Consider the following 14650-nt stretch of genomic DNA (forward strand, 5'->3'; position numbering starts at 1 on the left):
TCGAACTTTAATGTCGCTCCAAATTACGTATTAGCCTCTGTTCTTCCATTATATGGTTATAGTCAATTCTAAATTATGAGGCTCTTTTTTTAAAAAAAAGGTTTATAAAAACATTATATTCTGATACCTTGCCTGCCCCCAACCCGAGCCTTGTCGGTCACGTGGTCTGTGCACCCCCTAAGCCCCGGGGTTCTGAAAACCAGAACCCAGGGGATGGAATCCCCATCGCCATTTCCGTTCATCGAACAACAACGTCATTTCCTTGGCAATACCCTTTGACCCTGTCCCCTGATCTTGCTCACATTCTATAAATGGAGAGAGGTTATTTTCCGTTCCTTACGAAGTATATCTTTCTGGACGACTAAAAACAATTAACAGGGGACCCAAATAGCAAGAAAGTGAGTTTCTAAGACCATCCCAATTAAAAGAGAAGTTCCCGAGATGCATTGCGCCTTGGGGAGGAGGGTTGGGAGGAGAGAAGGTGGGGTTTAGGGGGGAATCATATGATTCTCGAGGCTCCGCCCCTGCTGCTGCTTCTGCTGCTGGAGTCGCGGAGATCCGCAGTGACAGAGCTGAAGGGCTTCCTTTACCCGGTCGCTCGCACACAGTCTTTGGCAGCTCGCGCCGTAGTAGGTGAGTACCGGGCGAAAGGAGGGCGGGCGGACGGATCGAGCGCGACCTTGGTCGGGTCAGCCCCGGAGCGAGATGCTGCTCCGCACAGGAGAGGGGCTTATCATCCCTCAGCCGCGCAACGAGTCCTCCTCCGGTGGCCGCCGCAGCCCTGCTGGGGCCGGTCACGGTATCGCGCTCTCCCCGGGGGCGGAGGCGAGCGCTGCCGGCCGTTATGGCTCTTCGCTGGGAACCGGCAGACCCTTGGGAGAGTAGGGCTGGCTCTGCCCCCTGACCTGCGGGGTGCAGCTCTGAGGCTGGGGGAGGGGGTCTCCCTCCCGTCTCTGGGGGAGTCACCTGGCTCTGGGAGCGGCTGGGAGGGGTCAGCCCATGATCGCCTTGGAGGGTGTTGCTGGGCCTTTAACCCCGTATCTAAAAGTCGAGGAAGAGTATTTAGGTATTTTCAAGTTATTAGGAACAAGGGGAAGGGCAGAATGTCGAGTCATTTGAAATGCAAACCTTTTTTCCCTGCCTTAAAAACAAGAATAGAATTTATATACATATCCGCATACGTATATACGTATGTCTATGTATATGTACATATAACATACGTTACATACATATACGTTAAACTGCATCCTTAAATAGGAGGTAGTGATGCGTCAGTCCAGATGGGATGGGGAGGAGTTGAAGAACATGGTATTGCAGCATCTTGGTCTGTAGGAGGCCCTTGTTAACCCATGGGGAAGTGAATTACCATTGATTTATCTCGGATCAGAAAAGGAAGGCAATACTAATTTTCTGGGCAAGGATTGGAGTAAAAAAACCAAACGTTTATCAAACAGTAGCGTACCTTAATTTTAGGTATTCACCTATTATTTCCTATCTTGGGTCTTTCAGGTGTGGTGGTGTTGGGGGTTTTTTTGTTTTTGTTTTTAGTTCCTAGACATTTTTACAGGTTCTTTTTCTCCCTCCTCCCTCCACCCTACCGCCCCCCCAACACACACACACATTGATCCAGACCTTTAGGAGCTGTTTCTAACCATTAGCAAATAATAATAAAGGAATGGGAAGCTTATGTTGTTTTTTTAGTAATTTGTATATAACCTCAGTCACCTTTCTTTTGGATTTCCTAGTTGTAAAACTCCAGGTGACCTTGTTAGGTTGTCAGGGTTGGTATTTTGTAAAGCTACAAAAATTCGAAGCTTTTTATTTACAAAACAGAAGCAACCGTCATTCCTGAATGACTAGGGATTTTGTACTGCTGAAGGTACTGCTACTTCATTTGGAATATGTGTTATTCCCCAAACAGTCTTGTCTTAGAGGTGGGTATGTTTTAGTTTGGGGATAAACTATGTCCATTATATATATAGCAAACTTAGACTGTACCTTGAATTACCCCCCCCCTCCCTAACATAAGCTCTACTATGAAAAATACTAATTTGATTTTAAATCCAGGACACGATTCATTTTTCTTAATATAACTGTGATGTGGTATATCAGTAGTTGTCTATCATTTAAATGTAATTTAAGAACACATGTGCAAGAAAACAAAAAAAATATATAGAATAACTTTGGCTTGGGTAAATATGGTTTTATTAAATCCAAAAGAAGAAAAAATTTGCCATGTTGAATAATCAGGTTCCACAAGGAACTTGAAAGGTCTGACCTGATCCCCTCTCTTCCTCCCTCTCACCAAGTTTTCAATTCTTTGTATTCAGATTGTGTGCCTAACACATTGTGAGATCAGACTGTAATTTCACCCATGTGGGGAACTTCTGGAGAGGACATTTCCTCCAACATAGGTGGGCAACTCTCAGTCAGTAAGCATTTATTAAGTACCTACTGTCTTCCAGGCACCATGCTAAACACTGGGGATACAAAGAGAGGCAAAAGACAGCCCCTGCCCTCCAGGGGCTCACCATCTAATGGAGGAGAAAACAAGCAAATATATACAAACAAGCTCTATACAGGATAAATAGAATATAATTTACAGAGGCTAGGTACTCAAATTAAGAGGGTCAGGGAAAGTCTTCTTAGAGAAAGTGGGGTTTTAATTGGGACTTTAAGGAAGCCAGGAGGCTGAGATGTGGGCAAGCATTCCAGGTATTTGGAAAAGCCAGAGAAAATGGATGGGAATTGAGTCTTCTTGTTTGAGGAACAGCAAGGAGACTCTGTTCGTGATGAGGTCTAAAGACTGGAATGGTAGGGGAGAGGCTAGGTTATAAAGGGCTTTGAATGCCAAACACAGACTTTTGTAGTTGATCCTTGAGGTGATTGGGAGCCACTGGGGTTTATTGAGTATGGCAGTGACACTGTCAATTTGCACTTGGCAACTGAAGAATAGAGTGGATTAAGGAAAAATATGATGGACAGATCCATCAGCAGGCTGTTATTGCAGTTTTCCAGGTCTGAGATGTTAGGAGATGAAGTCCTGTGGTAGATTGGTGCTAGTCAGAGGAGAGTTGGAGGTGTGGGGGTATTGGAGGGATGTTGCAAAAGTGAAATTAACAGGCCTTGGCAGCAGCTTGGGTATGAGGAGTGGCAAGAGAGAGATGAGTCAGTAGGTTGTGAGCCTCTAGGGGACCAGGAGAATAGGATTGCCTGACAGTAATAAGGAAGTGAGAATGAAGGGAGTGTTTGGGGGAAAATGATGAATTCCGTTTTAGACATGTTTATTTTAAGATATCTGCTGGACATTCAGTTCAAGATATCTGAAAGGCAGTTGGAGACTCTAGACTCAATTGAGGTCAGTGGAGAAAAGGTAGGTCTGGATAAATAGAAATGGTAGTTAAATCTATAGGAACTGAGATCACCAAGTGAAGCCAGTATGGATGGAGTCTTAGAGTTGTCTGGAACTCCAAAAGATTAAATGACTTAACTATGTCCACATCACCAGTTAAGTGTCAGCATTAAGAGACTTGAACACAGGTGTTCTTCACTCTTAATTAATATCATTCCTCCATCTCTTATGGCAAACTCCCTTTCAGATTGATGACATATAACCAAACTTCCCACAGGTATGAAAAGAGCTCTTCTGGTATGTGCAAGTGTTATAACCAACCAATTAGAGAGTCTCCTCTGACCTCTAAATAGAGGACAAAAACCACTTCATATCTAGGGAAGAGTTAGTTACTTCATTGCCCAGTTGAATCTCCACCAAATAACTATGGTTTCTGAAAGGTCTGAGGCAGTCCAGACTGGGTGAGACAAAAGCAATATTTACCAGGAAAGGCATTTCAATCTGGCTGATGTCATTAGGATTATATAGTGTTTGTTTTGTTGATTTTAATTGCAACAGAGTAATAAGGAAAAGATTTTAATGTAAGAAACATGGCAGTAAAGAAGTGTGAATAATCCTTCCATTGGATTTCTGCACCACCCTCAAGTTGTACTGAATTTAGGAAATTGGAAAAGTCATCATATTGTACATTCATGCTCACAAGCCCTTCCCTATGCATGGAATAAACCCTGTCATCTCCGCCTCAGAATCCTTATCTTCCTAGGAGACAACTTGGGGACCACCTTTTCCCTCTCGTCTTTCCCTTCCACCAGTAGAAAGTGAACTCCTTGAAGAAAAGGGGCCGTGAGGTTTTTTCTTTGTATCTCCAAGACCTAACACAAGGCCTTGAATTTTTTTTTTAATCTGAATTTGTGATTTCATTGGTATAAGGAACTTGTGGTGAAGAAATTCCCTCCTCTACCAATGGAGATAAGCAGCTGTTCTGCAATGTAGAATATCAGAGAATTGTCTTATACTTAGTAGGTATTTAATAAATGTTTAATTGAATTAAACTGAAATATTAGGAGCAGGAAAGTTTGTTAACTAGTTGACTATTAACAGAGTTTATTCACTTCTATTTCTTCCCTTTTATAATTGATTTGACAATTTGAAAATCCTTTACAGGAAAGTATATTATTAATGCATCATTAATTTGTTTTTGGAAATCTTGTACCACATAGCCCATCCAAGAGGGACTGGTATTATTTGGTGATTGCCCTAGCGCGTGAAAGCATACTGCCAGTATGCTTCACAGAACTATTTAGGGTTTTGTTTTGTTTTGAAATTTTATTTTATTTGTTTTTGAAGACTGAATCATGTCAACCAGACTGAAAATGTTAGGGCACTCATAGGCACAATCCCACTGTCACTGATCAGAAGTTTTGAACTGATCCTTTTCCAACCTGGATGCATTCAACCCTATAAGCAACCTGGTGCTGAACCCCTTCTAAGGGGCTCAGCACTGTAATACTGAATTTATGGCAGATTCCTAATCAGCATGATTAGCCTCTTGTATCTGAGAAATACTGAGTTAAAGAGATCCACCAGCCTTAGGGCTGTACACCACCACACCCAGCCATACTTCTATTTTTATTGACCAGAATTTATGTGACCTGAGGATATGATCCCTGAACCCCTGAGGATATGGATACCTAAACCCCATGATACATGGCTACGTAGGGTTTTGTATTTCTGAACAAAAGGTACATTCCAGCTGATAAGAGTTTTACTAGGGGAAATATTTAGATAAGTGCATACATGCACACTCACACAAAATCTCTCTTCCAGTGAAATTCTGTGTGTCCCAGTTGTGATCCAATTTTGCAGTTTTCTGTGAACCAGTTTTATATTGTGTTAATTCATTATTATTGTTAGGCTCTGGATTTAGAGGTTTTTGTTGTTTAGTGAGTCAGTGGTCTCTGACCCTTTGTGATTTAGAGTTAGAAAGTAACTTATTTTCTCCCTCCTCAATTTACAGATGAAATAATTTAGGCCCCGAGGAATTATGACTTGCCCAAAGTCACATACTAAGTCAGGGGGGAAAAATTTTTTTGTTTAATGCACATGAGGTGAACAACCAAATATTAAAATTAACATTAACAAGTACTAAAGATTTCTTATGTAAGGTGTAGCTGTGCTGACTGTATCTTTGGGATATGTGGTTTAACTTGATTTTCTAGAAATGTTAACCTGAGCCTTCTACCTTTTTTACCTTGTAATAAGTAGCTTGCTTTGTAAAACAATTGGCATTATGGGTGTGGAACTTTTGAACTAGAACCTGTGTTTTTCTTTGTGATAAATTAACTGAGATGGAACAATACCCTAGACTAAACAACATACTTTTCCTAATTAGAATTCAAAATACTTTCCATATGCAGTTTCATAAGTCTTCACAATGTTTCTGTAAAATTAATTGTAAGGGGCAGCTAGATGGCACAGTGGATGGAGCACCGGCCCTGGAGTCAGGAGTACCTGAGTTCAAATCCGGCCTCAGACACTTAACACTTACTAGCTGTGTGACCCTGGGCAAGTCATTTAACCCCAATTGCCTCACTAAAAAAAAAAAAATTTTTTAATTAATTGTATAAGAGAATCCAATTTGGCAATTTCTAACAATAATGATAATCATGAATGTGTGATATACTTTTTATAATAGGTACAGAAAGTGTAGAGTAGCTAACTAAAACAATTGCATATATAATTGGAGGATAAATCACCAAAGAATGTATTACAGCTATTAGCCCACAACTATATAAGCTTGAACCTGAAAGTATTTTAGAAAAAAATTCTAAAATATGCCAGGTCAGAGCTATTATAACTGCTTTCTGGGTGTTTTGCTATTTGATATTAAGAATACTGTCAAAATATGGTTGATTTGGCTATTGAGTGAGCTTAGTAAAAACACTGCAGAAATCTATGCTACAATGCACTCTATGCTACTGTTTGAGACAAGGCAGGAAAATTAATCAGAAAATTTTAAAAAATATTTTATACATATTATGCAAACAATAATAACCATAACCTCAGTAGAAAATTTCAAAATATCAAGCCATGGGGGCAGCTAGGTGGCACAGTGGATAGAGCACCAGCCCTGGAGTCAGGAGTACCGGAGTTCAAATCCGGCCTCAGACACTTAACACTTACTAGCTGTGTGACCCTGGGCAAGTCACTTAACCCCAATTGCCTCACTAAAAAAAAAAATATATCAAGCCATTTGTTTAGGGGAAATAGGATTGATAAGCAGTGGAAAGAACACATGGGGACTTTAAAGTCAAGAGACCTGAATTTGAGCCCCAGTCATGTGTTACCTTAGACAATTCACTTTAACCTCTGTGAGCCTCATCTCTTCTGTAAAGTGGAAACTACTACATTTGGGGATCAAATTAAATAATGGGTATAAAGCACTTTGCAAACTTTAAAGTGCTGCATTAATATTGGTTATTACTACTTAGAAGTAGTGAGACCTCTGTACTGATGTATATTTGAGTGTGCTCTGAAGATGAAAAATTGGCATGGTTTCCAAGGGAAGTCATGGCCTTCAACTTCCAATTGCTTTATCTTTGCTTTGAACACTGGGTCATGGAGAAATTTGGAATTAAACCACTGGGGGAAGGGGAGGTGGGGAAGATGGGGGAGGGGGTATGGATGGATGAATCCCCCCCTTTATTTTTATATATATATCAAGCAAAGAAGCTAAAGCAAAAACAAAACAAAAATCCTGAGGAATATTAATGTAAAACATTAGTCTTCTGGGTAACTGGGATAACTTTGATAAATGCTAGCTGGGCATTTACAAAAGTGGGTCTTTAATTTTTGGAATAAAAAAGACATGACATATTCTAAGCACTGTTACACAATAAGAAAGATTAAACTAGGCCCCTTTCCTCAAGAAATTTACCATCTTAATAGTGTTTTTAAATCTTCTTATTTTCATCCTCACAATCACCATATGAGGTAGACACATAAAAAAATGAACTACTTGAATCCGTAGATTTTTCCATTTCCTGAAAAAAGAATTAGTCTATATGGGTTTGGGTTGGGGGAGGGGGATGCTTGGAAAATTGTTGAATTAGATCAAATGTTAGTTTAAACTGAATTGTCACATGCTTGTGTGTCACTGTACTCCTGAGAAAAGTATTAATAATTTATTATAATAAAAATATTTTTTTTGATATTGTTCTCTTTAGTGTGGTACCTTTCAAAAAATATTTATTAAGCACTTAACTATAGTGGGCAAAAATTAAAGGAACAACCTGCTCCCAAGGAGTTTACAGATGGTAAAATTATATATTGTAATGGGGGGATCCTGCCAACTGGGGAACCTCAGAAAAGACCTTGTGTAAGAATTGGCACCTGAGCTGAGCCTTTAAGGGAACTGAGGTTTAAGAATCAAGCTGAGGGGGCGGCTAGATGGTGCAGTGGATAAAGCACTGGCTCTGGATTCAGGAGTACCTGAGTTCAAATCCAGCCTCAGACACTTGACACTTACTAGCTATGTGACCCTGGGCAAGTCACTTAACCCCCATTGCCCTGCAAAAAACAAAACAACAAAAAAAGAATCAAGCTGAGAAGAATACTCCAGTTCTCTGTAGGGGACTGGGGAGAAGAGGGGTATAGGTTTGGAGTCCCTGGATCTGGGCAAATGACCTTAGGCAAATCTCTGTTATTTATTTTAACATTTCTCAATTACGTTTTGCCCCAGCAAGTTTGACACCTTTAACGTTCTGCCCAGCTGTATATTGGATTCTGTGATATGCCCAAGACATACATACATGTGTGTGTGTGTGTGTGTATACACAAGTGTGTTCAAGATTTCCAGGCACAGAAGCAGAGTATAGTATGTATTTAACAGCAATAAAATCCACCATTCATTGACACAGCTTTGAAAATTATGTTCAAATGAAGTATGATTCAACTGATCTAGTGCTACTTTCTGATATTTTCCTATATGTAACTTTTTCCCCGGTTCCTTCACTTATCCCATGCCCAGGCTGTACCCCTGAACTATTGCTTTCACAATTCTTTGTGTCTCAAATGTCTTCCCTTTTTGGGGGGGGGGGGTGAGGCAATTGAGGTTAAGTGACTTGCCTAGGGTCACACAGCTAGTAAGTGTTAAGTGTCTGAGGCTGGATTTGAACTCAGGTACTCCTGACTCCAGGGCCAGTGCTCTATCTACTGTGCCACCTAGCTGCCCCTCAAATGTCTTCCTTTTAAAAAAAAAAATGTCTTCTTTCCCTCTGTCTTTCCAATTCTCTTCATTCTAACTCCAATTTTTCCCTCATTTCCCCAGGTAAGGTAGCATTTTGGCTACAGTGGCCTCCCCTTAACTGCTATTGCACTTAGAAAATCAACAAATTTCCAAGTTAAAAAAGAACCTTGAAGATGATCTAATTTAACTGAATTTTTACATGGGAAGAAACTCGGGTACCTGAGGTTGGGGGAGGTCACAGTGGATAGATAGGCACCATCTTTGCCTCAGGATAGAGAGGACAGACTCCTGTTTGACTCCCCTTTCAGATCCTCACCAGCTATGTGACCTCAGAATTCACCAAATTCTGTCAGTTTATCTCCTTATCTACGAATTCTGGGGCTTAGATTCAGTAGCCTCCAAGGCTTCTTCTGTCACTAATTAGCTCTTCAACTTGGGTATCTCAGCCTCTTTTATCTCCAATTTTCCCATCAACAAAAGAGAAATAATCAGCCCATTGATGAGAATACAGATTAATGGAGAATGTTGGATACTGTTATATTTCAAACCTATTTATTTTTCAAGAAGTGATGTAATTTACATAATGTAAATCTTGAGAGGCAGCTAGGTATAGGAGAGCTGCTTCGTACATAACAAGCCCATAACTTGCCCTGGACATTTCTCAGTACCGAAGACACGTCCCTGTCAGAGACTCCAAGTTATAGGGAAGGTGTGGACCTTCTTTGGGAGAGGGAATTTCCTCTTTGGATTGGATTCCCTATTCTAAAGAAGTTCCAGTCCCTCTCCCTACCGATGCATCTCATTTAATTAAAGAGTTCCTCTTTGGAGTGTCAAATCAGTAACTCTTTCCCGAGTTCTGTAACACTGGACCACCATGTTAGGAGTTAAAGAGGTGAGTGGAATAAGGAAGCCTTTCTTTTCTTCATGGAACTTCTTGTTGTCGTTTGTCCTTAATTCTCAAAGAGGACATGACAGATGTCATAACTCGCAGTGAACTGAATTTAAGTTAAGAAGGGCTGTCTGTGCAAAGTCACTAGCCTCACTTTCTCCTCTGGAGCCATCTGGATCCAGCGGCAAGATATGTTATCAGAACGACTGCTGATGACCCTAGATGTTTAAGGTATTTGGGGTTAAGTGACTTGCTCAGGGTCACACAGCTAGTAAAGTATCTAAGGTCACATTTGAACTCAGGTTCTCCCAACTTCAGCACCAGTGCTCTGTCTACTGCACCATCTAGCTGCCCCTCATGGAGCTTCCTTTCTAGGTGGAGAGATAAGTCAAGTGCTGAAAAGGTAGCTAATTAGGCCAAGTAGTTGCCCCCATCAGATGTGTCTTCCCAGTTTTCACTGGCTTGGCAGAGTGGGATGGACTGTGCAGTACACTGTAGATACAAAGTGTTATTAGGCAGGAAGGTGGCCCAGAAGATAGAGTCCTGGGCCCAGTTCAAACATGGCTTCAGACACTGATTGTGTGACCTTGGTCCAGTTGTTTAAGTGCTGTCTGCCTCAGTTTCGTTTTGTCAGCTGTAAAATGAGAATAATAGCACCCACCTTCCGGGGTTGTTGTGAGTATCAAATGAGATATTTATAAGCACTTAGCAGAGAGCCAGACACATTGTAGGTACTATATAAATGCTGTTAGTATTATGAGGCACAGTCATTGAATTTACAGTCTGATTGGGGAAACAGATAAATTGCAATACAACTTCCCATGATGGGGGGCAAGTGATTCCATCTCCCTGGGCCTCAATTGTCTTTGCTGGGAAGTGTAGGGGTTAGACTAGAGCAAAGATTCTTTTTTTTTTTTTTTGACGGGCAGTGGGGGTTAAGTGACTTGCCCAGGGTCACACAGCTAGTAAGTGTCAAGTATCAGGGGCCGGATTTGAACTCAGGTACTCCTGAATCCAGGGCCGGTGCTTTATCCACTGTGCCACTTAGCTGCCCCTAGAGCAAAGATTCTTAAGCTTTCTTGTGTCCAAGCAGTCTGGTGAAGCCTGTGGGAACCCTTTCTCAGAAAACTGTTTTTGAATGCATGAAATACTTAGGATTTTTAATTGAAGTATAATTATTAACAATGTTTTTTAAGTTCTTGGACCCCAAGTTAAATTAGCCCTGGACTAGATTATCTCCAAGGTCCCTTCCAGTTCTAACTGATCTTTTGCTGCTTCATATTTCTAAAAGAATAGCACAGGCAGTGTTCATTCAACAGGCTTTTGCTAAGTGACTGTTATGTGCTATTCCCATTTAAAGCCCTGAGGAAGATTCCAAAGATTAATCATCTTTATAATAGTAGGTAGCATTTATGTTGCCTTAAGATTTAGAAAGCCCTTTACTTAGACATAGGATCATTTGATCCTTGCCTCTACCCTGGGAGGTAGGTACTATTTTAATTCCCATTTTACTGATGAGGAAACTGAAGCCCTGAAGAGTTTAAGTGACTTAGTCCAAGGTCACCTGGCTAATAAGTGTCTGAGGCATGATTTGAATCTGAATCTGCCTGATTCCAGGCCCAGCATTCTATGTACTTCCCCACCCTGCTGGGGAGAATACTGCCCTACCATCTGATAACAGCATTTAACTCTAATTGTGAAGTTTTCCTTGATATTAAGTTGACATTTGCCCTTTTACAACTTCCCCCCCATTACTTTTAGTTCTACCCAGTATAGACAGCATGAATCAAATCCCCCCTTCTATGTGACAGCTCTTCAAATGTTTGGGTTAACATGCCCCCTCCTCCCTTGATTCTAGTCCAAGGTACACAACCCGATTCTCTCTACATGCCTTCCCTCCACCTATCATGGCTGCTCTCCTCTACATATATTCACTACAGCTCATTATTGTCCTCCTTAAGCTGTGTTGCACAGAACTGAATACAGTACTTCCTATGTATGACCAGGCAGGCTATTTTTTCCAATAAATACATGAACAGTTATCATTTTTGGCTGTGACATCACACTGCTCATTCAATTTGTGGTCCATTAAAACCCCTCAGATCTTTTTCAGACATGCCATTGTCTAACCATGCCTCACCCATCCTGTTCTTGTGAAATTGATTTTTTGAGTAAGACTTTACATTATTCGTGTCAAATTTGATTTTATTAGAATCAGCAATATTCTAAGCTACCTAGGTCCTTTTGGATCCTGAGTTTGTCTTCCTGGGTGTTATTTGTCTCTAGCTTCGTGTTCATCTGCAAATTTGTTGAGCGACAGCCACCCTGTGTCTCTCTCTTTGGGTGTTGATAAGTATGTTAACCAGTTTAGATACTGCAACATTCTACTGGAAACTTTGAATAGAGGTGACCTTGAAGCATTAAGAACAACTGAGACAAACCAATCAGTTCTGAATCCACCTAATTGTATTATTATCTCAGCCTTCAATGTCTACCTTCTTCATGAGAATAGTGAGTGCCTAAATCAAAGTAAACCTCTATAGCAATCTCCTGATGTACTGTGAATTCCGAGGGAATTTAATGCCAATATGAATAGTAGAAAGAGCTTTGGATTGGGTGTTAGGAGTTCGAGTGTGGATTCTGCCTCTGATACTCCCTCACTGGATTTCATTTTCCTCAGGTGAAAAATGAGGAGTTGGATTAGGTTTTCTGAAAACCTCTTTTCTTTGTCCTAGTGCTAGCTAATTTATTCTCTGACAAGTTCTCTCTGTGCAATGATATTTACCATATTTCAAAATTTTCGGTAAGCTCTATGAGTTTCAAATCTTATGTTAATGGAATTGACTCCTAAGTTTGTTTCCAGCCCTGATGCCTTTAACAAGCTCCAGGGGCAGCTAGGTGGTGCAGTGGATAAAGCACTGGCCCTGGAGTCAGGAGGACCTGAGTTCAAATCCGGCCTCAAACATCTAATACTTACTAGCTGTGTGACCCTGGGCAAGTCACTTAACCCCAATTGCCTCAACCCCCCCCCCAAAAAAAAAACCAAGCTCCATATCTACATCTCCTGGCACCCCAAACTTCATGAGGCCAGACTTTAAGATATGAGAACTACCACTCCTTGTGAGCCAAGAGTTTCCACACAGAGGATTCCTGATAGGATGAAATTTTACATTCAACAAATGCCAATTACAATTTCTGTTAAAGTTAAAAATAGTAAATGTATAAATTATGTGGGTTTTCTTTCAGCATCATAGGGAATTCTTCTGTGACTTGACTTAGAAAATCATATGCCTGGGAAGTTGTGATAATACCCCACCTTGGTCAGTTTCACCTCTAGCTTATAAGCTTTTGACAAGTAAGTATTGTTTCATTTATCATACATAGCCACAATGTCTGGCTCATAGTAGATTAGTAATAAATACTTGTTGATCAGATAATATATTTGAAGCAAGACTTAAACTCAAATCTTTCTCTCAGACTTCAGGGTCAGCCTGTCCACTGCGCCTTGTAGAGGTCTCAGGCCCTCTCAAGCTGCTCAAACTTATAAAATAGACACTGAATGGCCACAGTTTAAATTTTTACAGTTATTTGGTTATTTCAAGCATGCTGGGTTTTTAAAAAAATCATCCACATAATTATGTGGATTCTCTACTTTGTTTTGTACATGTAAATATAATCTTAGATTAGTAGAATATTAACATTTAAAATGGCAGAAGAAATTGAAATAAATTAAGTTGGTAATACTGGTAAGTCTTTGAGAAATAGCTTCTGCCCTTGAGGTATAGAAACAGTTGCACAAGTTTGTCTTGGGTCACCTGACTCCTAATCATATGACAGGATTCACAGAAGGAAATGTGAGGGTTTAGGTCAGTAAAATTTCTATAAACTTTTAAAACTGGATTATAGGTGTGTTTCCCTCAAATTAAGTATAGCTTCAAATAAAAATATATTTAGAAGAAAGGGAAATCAACAATTATTTAATGATTTCATGCTTTTTTAAAAAGCCTTGCAAAATAACTTCTTGTAGATTGCTGTTTACTGTGTACCCTATGGGAACTCAGTAAACTAAGTCATTCTGATATAATGGTCTTGTTAACAGATTGTGGTGGCAATTAATATTCTTCAGTTGATTAAATCTGTAGCAAAAGATTTTAAGACTGAATAGTTTCTACTTTCATTGAGATATACAGGGATTTTTTTGACAATCCTTTTTTGTATTGTACTTTAATTAGTTTCCTTGCTAAATATCCTTTTGCAATGAAAAATATTTTGTCTTTTCTTCCCAAACCTTTATTTTTTTTCCCCAATTACATGTAAAGATAGTTTTAACATTCACTTTTATAAGATTTTGAGTTCTAAATTTTTCTTCCACCCTCCCTTCCCTCCCCCCTCCCAAAGCCAACAAGCAATCTGATATAGGTTATACATTACAGTCATGTTAAACATATTTCCGCATTAATCAAGACATTTCTTCTTAAAAAATATTAACTATGCCTCTCTGAAGTGTTAACCCTTGAGTTTCCTGACTCATTTCTCTTTCCCTACTTGAGAACTACATTTTTGTAGAGAGGCCTAAATTTTTGGCATTTTTTTTAGATTGAAAAGGTTGTTTTCTTTCTATAAATGTATTATAACCTATTGTGATAAGTACTGATCTGTTCAACATTATACTTTTTTCTCTCTCTCTTTAACTTTTTTGTAAAAATTAAAGCAGGGGCAGCTAGGTGGCGCAGTGGATAAAGCACTGGCCCTGGAGTCAGGAGTACCTGAGTTCAAATCCGGCCTCAGACACTTGATACTTACTAGCTGTGTGACCCTGGGCAAGTCACTTAACCCCATTGCGCGCCCCCCCCCCCCCCCATTAAAGCAGGCTACCTTAAGAAACAAAACCTTTTTTTGCCTGGAAAACTTTTTTTCTTTTTCTTTTTTTAGGAGGTAAAGGGAGAGATTGGGTCTTTTTACCAGGCTAGAAATGCAGCAGAAACAGCCCAGCCTCACTGCTGATTGTAATGTGAAAGGCTTGACCTGCTCCATCTATGCCTTGGGCCAGCTTACCCCTTCATAGGAACCTTCCTTCTCTTCATGTGACTGGCACACCTCCATTTTCATTGGTACATTTCCTCCATAATATCTCACTGGCTGCTCTAGTGGTCATCCCTGG

The 14650-nt window shown here is 40.1% G+C and overlaps 1 protein-coding gene across 2 annotated transcripts in view; it reads left to right on the forward strand.

The window, feature by feature from the left end:
• The first annotated feature begins 479 nt into the window (after nucleotides 1–479).
• Nucleotides 480–14650, forward strand: part of ATP6V1A (ATPase H+ transporting V1 subunit A) — a 50515-nt gene continuing 36344 nt past the window's right edge. Inside the window, exons 1-2 of one of the 2 annotated variants that reach the window (XM_043999178.1) lie at nucleotides 480–633; nucleotides 12736–12844. The gene's annotated coding sequence lies outside the window, so the exon portion shown is untranslated. The remainder of the gene's footprint in view (nucleotides 634–12735; nucleotides 12845–14650) is intronic. The other variant, XM_043999177.1, reaches the window with a different exon arrangement.

The sequence above is a fragment of the Dromiciops gliroides genome, chromosome 3, assembly GCF_019393635.1.
Source record: "Dromiciops gliroides isolate mDroGli1 chromosome 3, mDroGli1.pri, whole genome shotgun sequence".
NCBI classification, from domain to species: domain Eukaryota; kingdom Metazoa; phylum Chordata; class Mammalia; order Microbiotheria; family Microbiotheriidae; genus Dromiciops; species Dromiciops gliroides.